The 12660-nt window shown below is 40.0% G+C and overlaps 1 protein-coding gene across 10 annotated transcripts in view; it reads left to right on the top strand.

The window, feature by feature from the left end:
• The window catches only part of THRB (thyroid hormone receptor beta), a 289467-nt gene that overhangs the window by 123215 nt on the left and 153592 nt on the right, over positions 1–12660 (top strand). For all 10 annotated transcript variants that reach the window (XM_079794925.1, XM_079794920.1, XM_079794924.1 and 7 more), the window contains one exon: positions 7429–7500. The gene's annotated coding sequence lies outside the window, so the exon portion shown is untranslated. The remainder of the gene's footprint in view (positions 1–7428; positions 7501–12660) is intronic.

Below are 12660 nucleotides of genomic sequence, written 5' to 3' on the forward strand. Positions count from 1 at the left end.
CATAATCGTGTATTCTGAGAAGTAGAAATGCTGAATAAAAGAAGGTGGTAAATGTCAGGCTTTTGATGTACTCACTCACGGGGTGGAGACGGAGGGTGCACAGTGAGCAGACGAATGTCAAAGTCGTCACAAAGTCATAAGGAAGAATATTTCAGTACTGGAGTACTGGCCAGAAAGCCACCAAAGGATTTCATCTCCTGATATAATGGCTCTGTAGCATCTGCTTATTTTTTTCCTTTTAGAAAGAGAAAATGTTGGTGTGTTTTTTTTAAATAAGTAGCTTTCTTTTAGTAGATACCCCTGAATTGGGAGGAATAGAACCTTTTATTGTTTACTTGTTTGTTTGTTTTTACTGTTAATTATGTTGCTTCAATTCCAATTGTGTTCACTTGGTCAAAAGAATCATTCCCAAGTCCGTTCTGGTATATAATCTGGACTGACAACCTCAACGCCCAGATTCTGCCATGCTTTGTTTGGAGATCCTCCGGCGGTGGCTCTCCGGAGTGATGAATGCCATCTTTGTTTAAAGGGGCAAGAGGGAGAATAATCTAATTCTACCAAAGAGAGAAGACAGTAAACCGATCCTGTGTTTCCATTGCTGTTGGAAAAAGAACAGTAAATGACAGCAAAATTGAATAGCTTGATACTTGCACGGTATAAATTACCCAGCGGAAGAGATGTGTTGAGAAGCAGAGTGAGGATTTGATCTCCGCCTTTCAGTTTTCAGTCATTGTCAACCACCGAGTACAAAAGTTGGCTCCGTAAACCTTGGCTTCATCCAGGATACTAGGGAGAGAGCCAAGAGATTTTTTTTCTCCCTGCTAAGTTGCTCTGGATTGGTCTTTTGTGGATATGTTTACATTGGTGAATAAAGTCAGAGTACTTTAGTCATTTTGCCACAGTAGTGTTTTTCAGACTGTTGGGCCCTATTAGTGGGTAATGAAATCAATTTAGCTGGTCATTACTAACTTTTCTTCAATTAAATAGTATTTAAAATAGAATATAATCAAATATAGAATGGGATAGAAAATATCAAAGTGCCGCACATAAATAAAATATTACTTCATGACACTTCTGTTTTAGTTAGATATACCCACACACATCCAATTATAGGTACATGTGTTATGGATTAAAACATACTTTTTATTGTGGGTCATGGTCAACTAGTTACTATTGGGAGTTTTTTACATTAGAGATTTTTGCTGGGAATATTTTTGTATATAGACAATTTTCCAAAATTTTTTTTGTTTGGGAATGAACAGATCAAACTTTGGGAGTTGGGGTTGAAGTGAACAGGGAGTCTTCACATTGATATGGACAGTAATTATCTTTTTGATGATCAAAACTCTAGGTAGAAAAAATACTGGCTTGCCGAAACCGGTTTGGCTCAGTGGATAGAGCGTCGGCCTGCGGACTCAAGGGTCCCAGGTTCGATTCCGGTCAAGGGCATGTACCTTGGTTGCGGGCACATCCCCAGTAGGGGGTGTGCAGGAGGCAGCTGATCGATGTTTCTCTCTCATCGATGTTTCTAACTCTCTATCCCTCTCTCTTCCTCTCTGTAAAAAGTCAATAAAATATATTTTTTTAAAAAAAGAAAAAAAGAAAAAGAAAAAATACTGGCTTATCTGAGTCTGCCTTTATTGTGGTCCTATATAGAAAGTAACTCTGATAATGATACTTCTTTTCAAATGTCAGATAGAAGTTAGAAAACCACCAGAGTGGCATTCAAACACCAATCCAAGGGTCACTTTGACAAGAGGATGGCTCATGGTCATACTACATACCTACTTGCCTATAATTGGAGTTAAGAATTTACCAAACAGTGAAGACACTAGTAGTTGATTGTGATGACATGTGCTGATTTTAAAACCTTACTATGATAATTCAATAATGGAATAAGTTTTCATGTTTGCAATATTTTCCCCCTTAAGTCAGTTTCATTCAAATCCATGTTGATTGCTTTGGGTTAACAATAAGGGGATGTGTGAACTTGGGTAAGATCTAGGTAGTGGCCCAAATGCATATTAGTAAGATTTTCACATGTGAGAAATATGTACATGAATATGTATATAAAGATCATATTAGCATATGATACATTTCAGCAAATATATTCACTTATTGGTACTTCATCTTTATGAAACTAAAGAGCAGTCAATACAATAAATGAATACAGTTGTTCTAGAAAATGGCAGTAGCTGCTGGGGGCTATTTGAGAAGGATTTTTGAGATTGTGTTTGGGCTCAAGAGTCATCAGTAAAGGTTGTGTCTGATTAGTAATGTCTGTGATAAACAGAGGAGGGGGACAGTGGTGATATATATGCCATGTCTTTATCTCGGAACTTTTCAATTTTGTAAATCTTTACAGTATCGTGGAAGCATGAGTTGCCTCCTCCATTTTATAGTGGGAAAGGAAGGAATAGCAGGTGGATGTAACCCAGAGTTAAACCTTTTTGTAATCTTTGGCTCTTATTTATTTCTGTTCACATTCATCTAGACTATTTGTTTAGATAGTGCCTTATAAATGTTTATATCTGTGTAGCCCTTGCCATTCCCATTACCACTGTTACATGTTTGATCTTCATTAAAATAATTATTGTAGGAGCTTTCTAAATCACTTCCCTGTTTCTGGTGCTTACAATAGGATCAAGGGTCATGGACTCCATGAAAAACCATGTGAAAGCTCTGTACCATCTCTCAGAAAACTGAATGCTTATACAAACTCCTGCCAGTTTGTCCAGGAGCGTTCAGAATTCCCTGAGGTCTACCCTTGATTAAAACCCCTGGTCTAGTTGTCACCCTCCAATCTACCCATCAAATTTCTATCAGGGTAATATTCCTAACATGCAGTTTGGATCATGTTACTCTCTGCCCAGAACCATTTCATTTCCCATTGCCTTCAGAACAGAAGTCCAATCTGCTTGAATTAGAATCCAAACTCTTTCAAGCTCTCACCTTTGTAGCCTTATTGCTCCCTTCTCCCAAATACACAACCTTCTCAGCCAAACTAGAATATTGCAGTTTCCCCAATACTTCTTTACTTTGCTCCCACAGTTGCTTTCTAACCTTCAAGCCCGGTGTCTTTTCTTATTTTCATTATTTTTATGGATGTTGCTCTCAAACCTGTATAATATCTTGCACATTGTGGTGGTGCATTTGCCTGTTGGCCCCTCGGGTTCTTTTCTTGCCCTTCCCTTGTATTCCTGAGAGGTTGCTCACTGAGGGTTGTGCTGTCTATGCCTCCATCTGGGTTCAGCCATTGGAAAGCCCTGGAGGGAGATGGGAAGATTGAAGGAAGGGAGAAGCCAGGGCATTTCTTCCCCACACTCTCTGCCTCAGACAGTATCTCTGATGGCGACTGTGTCTCCTCTAGGACTTCAGCTCCTATCAGAGAGGACCTTTGAGCCTTCAGCTTTTGCTGATTAACTCTGGTTCCAGGGCTCTAACATCAAACATTTCAATTCTTTGTCCCTGTAGCTCAGGGATTTCCTGCAGTTACTGAGTTCCTGGATGCCTCATTTTCCCATTTGTCTTTCCGTCTTTTTCTTGGCCTATGTAATCAATGCCTTCATTATAGTTCTTCTGCTTAAGTACTTAGACCAGTTTACATTTTCCTGATTGACTCTTGACTGATACAACTAGTATTTGGTGGTTACTTGCTGCATTTTATTACCTAATTTATATCATCTTCTATGTGTTCATCTCTTTTTTGAGTGAACCAGAGTTAGGTCCTTTAATCAGTCATCTAGTGCCCAATAGTATTACCTGGGATTACCTGGCATAGTAACAAATTACCTCAAAGCTCCACAGTTTGAAACAGGGGCATTTATAAGTGCATGAGTCTGAGGGTTGGCTGGGTGGTTTTTCCACTTCAAGCTGGGCCTACTCATGCATCTGTAGTTAGCTGGAGGTCAGCTAGGTGGCTCTGCTCATTGTGCCTGGCTTCTCTCATATGTATGGGGCTTGGCCGGTCAAGGCTAATCTAGGATGGCCTTGGCAGAGACAACTGACATGAGCAAATTCCTTTCCATGTTTCTTAACCATTACTGGCTAGCCAGGCATGTTCTCATGGCGATCACAGAGAAGCAAAAGAAAACACTTAAACATAACAAGAACTTTTCAAATATCTACATACAGCAGACCTGCTAACATTCCATTGGCCAGAGCAAGTCACCTGGCCAAAACCAGAATCAAAGGGATAGGAAAATAGACTCAGCCTCTTTGGTGAGAAGAACTGCAAAGTTGCGTGACAAAAGGACAGGTATAGGGAGGGGTGAAGAATGCAGGCTATTAATGCAATGCAATCGGTCTGTCTCAGGCTCCTTAAGATTTTAAGAGACCTGAGACAACACAGGTGCAAATAGATTAGATAAATGATAGATAGATAGATAGATAGATAGATAGATAGATAGATAGATAGATAATATGTGGCATTAATTTTTTGCCATAATAGTAATCCTTTTAAAATGAAAACTTTGCAATAAAATATACATTATATATTTACTAATCTCTTCCATACTGTTCATTTGTACATAGTTAGTGAATGAAAAAATAGACCAAGTAAAGAGACATTTATAAATAACATATTAGTTAACCAAGTTAAAGGGACTTTATTTATCCTTTAACCTTCAATTTGCATTAATTGGGAGCAGTCCTGGGAAATTGTGCCAACCTCACCTCAGGTCAGATGGCTTAACAAAAATGAACTTTTTCATGCCCAGAAATAAATGTATTCCAAATATAATTATTAGTCAGGTACAAACAGAGTCTTTTGAAAGTACAAAATAACCACACTGTTAATATATTTGTGCCCCAATTAAAAATGCGTAAAGAACACACATTCTGAGCTAAAGTTGTCCCAGGAAGTAATTCTCATTTTTGCTTTGAATCTTGGGTATACAAACTGGGCCACCTCTTTTGAGCCATGAGCTCCCTGTTTTCTAAAGAGAAGAATTAAAAATGGTTATGTTTAGGTTGGAAGGGTCTGGGGCTTGACCTTGCTACTTCATATTTCCTTCATCGCTAAGAAATCACTTTGAATATGTCTAGTTGGAGTACTCTAATTTGGTTTGTCCTTAGTTTGAGGCACACCGTGAAAGAGATGCTGTCTGTCTGTATTATAGCAAAATTTGGAAACCACCTCAATGACACTGTTTTTCTGTTTCCTTCTCTGCAGTTTTATCTTTACAACCTACGCTTGTTCTCAGTAATTCAGAACAAAGCCTGTGACACCCTATTGCCTGGGTGAGATTGCTGGCTAGCCTCTTCCTCATTGTTTGACTTTGAGCAAAATGTTAAACCTTTCTCTGCCTCTCCTTCCCTCCTCTGAAAAATAGGGTTATTAGTAATACCTACCCTGCCCTGGCCAGTGTGGCTCAGTTGGTTGAGTGTCAGCCCCTGTACAGAGAGATCACTGGTTAGATTACTGGTCAGGGCACATGCCCCAGTTGCGGGCTCAATCCCCAGTAGGGGGCGTGCAGGAGGCAGCCAATTTATGTTTCTCTCTCTCTATATATATATATAATCAATAAAAACATAAAAAGATAACATCTACCTCACATGATGATTTTGAGGATTAAATTAAGTGAAATTAGGTGAAAGAATGTTGCATAAACAATCCCACAAAATGTGCTGAGTAAATGTTATGTATAAAAATGCTTATTATATTAATCATTATATGAGAATTTTTAGATTGTTTATCCTGAGTCAGGTTCACATGTATTCTTCAAAGTCTAAATCAGAATTATAGCCTCAAAAAAAAAATAAATCAATGTCCAATATGGTTTTCATACAAAAGGCACTGTTTGTTTTTAAATATTAATGTTAGGGATAGTGGTATATATTTATTCATATGTGCCATAAAATCACAACAATTACAAACTCAAGCTTCTTCTTGGCATTGGCAGATCAGCCTTTGAGAATGCTTTTAGAATATGTGTCTTAAATGTCTTCATCTTTGGACTCTTACTCTCAGAGTTTCTGATTGTCCAACACACAGCCAGGTGATATTGATGGCTTGGGGTTTGAAGATTTAGGACAAGAGCAGTGGAGAGAGACTTGGAAGAAAATATATAAATATGGCCCCAAAGTCTTCCTTCATGTTGTTTTAAAGGGGAGGAAATTAATAATAAGCAGATCAATTTTTGACAAATATATTTTGCCTCTTAACACACTGAATGTTGATTCTGCATGAAGTCATCCCACAGAAGAGCCATAGTTAAAACAAGACAAGGCAACATCCCAAGAAGCTCAAGAGTCCAGTGGCAAAGAAAACTCACACCTACACACAAACATACGCACACCCACACATAACCAACAATCACTTAATGATATAATAAGTGCTTTTATGGGGCCATAAACATTGGGTGTTGGGTGAAAGGACAATGAGCATATGTTTATTTACTGTGGCAGCTAAAGGGATGAGCTGGAGATCCACACAGTTAGCTCTCACATCCCTAACATTGACTCGAAAATGCAGAGGAATAGACACGTATGCATAGATTCATATCATATAGGTAAATTAAAAACACAACACTGTGCATTGTCCTGGGTACACATATTGTATGTGAATATATACAAAAAGTGGACTACAAAGATGCAAACAATTGTATGTTCTGGCCTTGGAGTGGGATTGTCAAGGAGATTATACCTAAGCTCTACTTTTTACTTTTTTAATTAAAAAGGAAGAGCAGATGTGAAAAAATTTTATCAGCAGTCCATTCTGGGTAGCAGGAACCCAGATGTTTGTTCTACTGACCTCTGTTTTTCTGATTGCTAAGTTCCGTACAACAAAAATTTGGGAACCACAGTTAGTTGAAAAGCAGCTTCTCGCTTGTCCCTATACTTGGAGACATTGTCTGCTGCACAAGCAGATGCCGTGGTTTGTTTGGCCGCCTCTTTCATCTGTTTATACCTGTGCGAAGTGTCCCCAACATAATCGCACTTAGCACAGTCTAGACAGCGCCATAGCGTCATGCTTGGATGCATATCCTGTGGTTTCCCCACAGGGCACAGCCGAAGCTTTTATTTGTTAAGACCTATCTGAGCCCCAACTGGACCCTCTTTAGCACATTTTCTAAATTGTTTCAGATTCACATTTGTCTTTTAGTCATTTTCCCAGGCTGAGAATCCAAAACTCCTGAGTCCTGTCCACAGAAAAGTATGTCTTTGGGATCCACAGGCTTGTCCCCTGCCTATAATGTGTTACTATAATCCCTGTGTTAAAAGATTCTCTGGAACCATCGGCAACCATCTCCCCCTTTGGGATGAGATTTTATCTAAGTCTATTTGCATTTATTCAAAATCAGAGACAGCTCTGAAACCAGACTCTATTTAAACATATAAAGAAGAGCAGATTAAGCAAATGTTGGGGAACTTTAAAAAAAAAAAAAAAGCACTTGTATTTATTTTCTTGTGTTTCCTTTTTTCCAGATCTGCGGTTTCCCTCCCATTGGCCGTCCTGCGTGGGTGCCAAGTTCCACACGTGATTTCATGGATCAGAAGGTCAGATAGCAGGCCTGGTGCGGGTGTTGGCCGACTCGTGATCTCTGTGGTTGTCACTTTGCAGCTTTATGGGAATTATCCTCTAATTGGTGGCACTGCTGCTGTTGTTCTTTAACATAGTTTTGAATTCTGTAGGTATTCAGGGAAATATAAAACAGTAAGTGGGCTTTTTAAAAAGCATAATTGGAGTAAAGGAATGCTACAAATTCACTTGGGGGAAGAAGAGTACTGATAAGGCAGGGAGGGAGAGAGAGGAGCCCATTTTTTCATTTGTTGTGGGGGAAAGTGTGCTCCATGAAGATCCAACAGTCCTCTTCACTCTCTCTTGTGTGTGTGAAAAAGTCCCAAGAATTACATCACCCGTCGGTTGGAGCAAGTCAGATGGGACGGAAGCACCTGTGCAGTGAGGATCCCCTGTCTTGATTGACAGGCCCTCTGAATGCTCCCTGTCCGTTCCCAGGTGTTTGCCAATAACCAGCAGCCCCGTCTGCAATTCGAGGTTAGAATTCGGAACCTGGTTTGTTTACATTATTATAACGACAGTTTCAGTTTGTCTCTGCAGTTCAGGTTGTGTCAGCACTTCCCTTGCTGTGTTTATTGTTTTTAGCAGTTTAAAAGCTACCCACGAAAAAAGTGGTTCCCTGGCTGGAAGGTGACATTCCGGCTGGGCCCGCGTCTGGCGGAGTCTATAGAAATGCGTGCTGGCTGTGGGAGCCGGGTCTTTTGAATGCTGTCTTTGTGCCTCCCCTGGCCCAGGGCCTCTGGCCCATTGTCTAGGTGCCTCAGTGAGGGGTGGCGCTATCTGATGGTAACCAGTACTAATATTACAGTACTTAGTGCCCAGGCCCTCCCTGGGGGCCCCCGTCTGGCTGCCTCTGTCTCCCAGCCTTCTCTCCAGGGGACCAGTCACAGCTCTCATATCAAAAAACACTATTTGTAATTTATAGAATAATAGGGCAAAAGGACCTACAAGCATGGTCTAGACCTGTGGTTCTCTCTAACTTTGTTTTTTGTGGGGTTTTTTTACAAAGAACCCTTTTCCCAAATGAAAAGTGTCAGTGAACCCCCATTTGTAAGACATGGAAAAGTACAGCTGTTTTGTATGACGATGAGAAGGGTGCCGCAGACCCCACTCTTCAGCCTCCTCTTCACCCACGCCCAGTCTAGGTGACTTATCAGGTCCCTCACCCCTCCCCGGAAACCTACCTCTCCTCAGAATGCCTGCACACCATTCTTGCAGGCGGTTCCCTCAATTGACAGATACGGAAACTAAGAGGTGGTTTTTATAGATGCTATAAACGGGAGGCACTAGACACTAAGGAGTTCTTGCTGTGTTCATTCATTTGTATACAGTTTTAGAAAAGGCACAACTCACCTATGGTGATAGGAATCAAAACAGTGATTACCTCGGCGAAAAGAGTGGATTAACTGGGAAGGGGCACGAGGGAATTTTCTGGAGGGATGGAAATGTATAAAAACACAGAGAGAAAATAAAGTCAAACAAAAAAACTAGGCATTTAAGGAATGAAAATACTGATGAACATCCTTGTATACTGAGAATGCCGATGAATTCTCTTAATGCTATGTTGGGTCTAAGGTCACTACACAAAGTTTGAGAAAATATGAGACTAGCTCCTTTTCCAATCCTTTCTTTGTTCAGTAATTACCCAAACCAGGGAAAAAAATACTTAAGAGAATTCCAGCCAATGGAACGACTGACTATCTTTCGGGGCCTTGTACCCTGTAATGTGGCTAAAGGATGATAATGGGTGTTCTGGGAATGTAAATCTCAAGTATATACTCGATTCATGCATTACTTGGGCATGTACTATTGATAATACCTGGGAGATTCTTCATAATTCTTTAATCCTTTGCTACGTCACCTGAATGCTTTTCCATGACCTATAAAATGCAAGGTTCCTTCTCATTTATCCTAGCAGAATGGAACCTCTGGCGACTGAGGTTGGAAGAAAGACCTAAATAGCACCTGTAAAATAAGCTACAGGTGGATTCAGTCGTTTCCCTTTTGACATGTGTCAGGTAGTCTCAAATGACTGGCCGTGTACCTATACCCTTGCAATGAGGCATGCTGGCCCTCTGAAAAGCACTTTCTTCCCCCTGAAATACTTTGACCCAATTCTATTTAAATTTTCTATTTGTGTGTTTTAGAAGTCTGACAGTAACATAGAAGATAATTATTTTGGTTCGTTTAGGTCATAGGCCAGGGCATTAGGACCCAGCAGCCAACTCTGCCTTCCAGAGCCTGATGAGGAAACTGGGGCTGGGAAGAGCAAGAAATTTGTTTTTAAAGGAAGTAATGACAGAGCTAGGAAATGGCAAGAGAGGGTCCCGTGGGGCCAAAGCAGGAAGGATTTCAAGCTACTCCAATGTTCCAGCTTTTGAGGCTGTGTTACTTTTCTTCAGAAAGGACAAACTGCCTACTCCTTGAGTGATTTCCCAACCAAGGGCTATGGCCTATTTAATTCCCAATGTGGATCCACACTGACAAAAATTCAGTTCCCTAATGAAGCTATGGCAAAACTTCCATTAAAAAGAACATTTTCAATAACCAGACATTTTTAAAATTCACAATTACCATGCTTTGTCTGCATGTACACGCAAATTTCCTAATCAAATTAAATTCAATTTAGCAAGAGATTTTTTTATATAACCAATTCAGTTTAATGTGCCTAAGAGCAGAAATGAAAGTACACAATGTTTGCAGAATTTGCTTTTTTGAAAAACTCGCTTTTTTTGCAATTCTGTGTGCATTTGAAAAGAACTGTTTCTTCAAATCATTATGAGTCAGCCTATCCAAATGGAAAGTACCAAGATGGAAATTGTATGTCTTCTCCATTTCGGTGATTTGGGGCAAGTGATTTTCCTGGCACCAAAGTTCTTGAAATGTATGTATGTATGTGTGTGTGTGTGTGTGTGTGTGTGTGTGTGTGTGTGTGTGTTGGTTTATTTACTTACTAGGTCAGATGTTCTTACAAAATACAACCTGTGTAGTCACATTTTGCTATTAATAAGAATGAGAGTGAGGGGAAAACGTCAATAATTGAAGCCCAATCTATTGATATTTTTTCCCATTGACTTTTTAAAGTCAGCAACCTGAACCTTTTCAACCACTAAACTGCTAATAATGGCTGTTAATAAGTGACAGAATACCCTAATTTGAGTTTTATCTCCTTTTCCTTCTCCCAACTGTTTTCCTTGTTGGTGCTATTGGGCTTATAACAACTAAAAAACAGGATGAAAGAAAAATAACAGACACTTTAACCCTCTCTGATTGCATTTTGTAAAGCCAAGTTGAATCCCATTTTTTTCCCTGTTGGAGTGGGCAGATTTGGTTGTCATCGGCTGCCTACTGCTCTAGGTGTCTTCTCAGGAAGTTTGCTGAGGCAAGCATCGCAATTTCTGCTGCAACGTCCTAGACAAAGTCTCTCATTAAATAGTAATTGCCCTTACACTTACACAGTAAAAGCATAAAAACATGCATGGGAAAAACACATGCCAACTGTAAAGTAGTGGCTAGCTTGGCAAGAGAAGGGCGGGAGAGGAAAGAGATAGGGAGAGAGGTAATTAGTGTTTTGCTAAGTTTTATTTCTTATAAAGAGAGATGAAGCAAATAAAGCCAATCTAAACGATGGGTATGTGGGTGTCTGTAATATCATTTTATACGGTCTTTGAATGTGTGTTAATACTTCACACTTTATTTTTTAATTAAGCAAATGCCCTTCATATTGTAGGCAAAGTGATTTGAGTCCTTGAAATTCTTTACTTTAGCCATAATAATCTACTTACAAATTACATATCATACTTCTGTGTCTTTGCATATACTACTTCCTCTCCCTGCCTATCTCGATCCTACTGTTCTCAACGTAACCACTTCACCTTTCCAGACTCCTCAGAGGTATCACATCCTCTAGGAAGCCTTGCCTGATGACCTGCCCCAAGTTCATATCTGGGTTTGGAGGTCCTGCTCACCTCTCAAAGAACATTATGCGTGTTTGTGTCATGGCATATATTACACTGTTGTGTAAACATTGGTTTGCTTCTCTGACTTCCAGGACTAGCATGTCTGGCTGAGCTGCAGTACCCCAGTGGGCACCATTTACACACTGTCCAACCTGCACAATTATGGAGGCAGTCCTGCCTCCTTCTCACCAGAGAGAGACCATCTTTTTACCTCTGTGCAAAATACCTATTCTAGTTCAAGTGCTGGAATTGGCACATATTTACATAACAAACATTCGTTTAATGAATGAAAAAGTGAGCAACCAAAGTCTAGTTTTCTTGATGACGAATTCTTTAGACAAGTGGTTCTCAAAGTGTGGCCTCTGGACCAGCAGCATCTGCATCACCTGGGAACTTGTTAAAGTGCAGATTCTCCGGCCCCCTCCCAGGCCTACTAAACCAGAAACTCTGTGGGTGGAACCCAGGAAACTTTAACAAGCCCTCAGATGATACTGATGCATGCTGAACTTTGCGATGTACTAACTTAAACATATGAAAACTAAAAGCAGAGGTTTTATCCTACCTAGGTTGGGTCTGGAAAGGTGAAGAGGAGTGATCTAGGAACTGTAAGAGCAGTGGGGTCGAGCAGAGGAAGTAGCACATGCAAAGACACAGAAGCACGATATGTAATTTGCAGGCAGGTTGTTAAGGATGAAGTATAGAATTCAGCCAGTAAGGATAAGACAGATGGAAATCTGGAAGTCTGTCTAAGGTGTTTGCATTTCAATCTGACAGTCACAGGGAGCCATTTAAATTTTTTTAACATAGTGGTTTAATCCAATTTTATATTTTAGAAAGTATCCTATGGCAATGATGTGACAGATAGGATGGAGGTGAGATTGGGTCAAGTAAGCAGCTATTAATTAATCTTGGTGTAAAATAATGAGAGCTGAAGATGAAGAGATGGTGGCGGTCACTACCTATGAAACTTTCAGTGAAGGGAGTAGAATTTGATTCAGGACTAGAAGAATAAACAAAATTTGACTTTTATGGAAGAGGAGAAAGGGAGGGGGGTTTAATAGTCCCTAAAAACCTATTTCCAATATTTACTAGGGGGTTTTGTGTGTGTGTTTTTATTGTCATTGTAGGCAGTGGGTGGTTTCATGTCTGAACATTTGCTGTATTGTGGTTTAATACATC

This window comes from Cnephaeus nilssonii (assembly GCF_951640355.1).
Source record: "Cnephaeus nilssonii genome assembly, chromosome: 17".
In the NCBI taxonomy this organism is placed as follows: Eukaryota; Metazoa; Chordata; class Mammalia; order Chiroptera; family Vespertilionidae; genus Cnephaeus; species Cnephaeus nilssonii.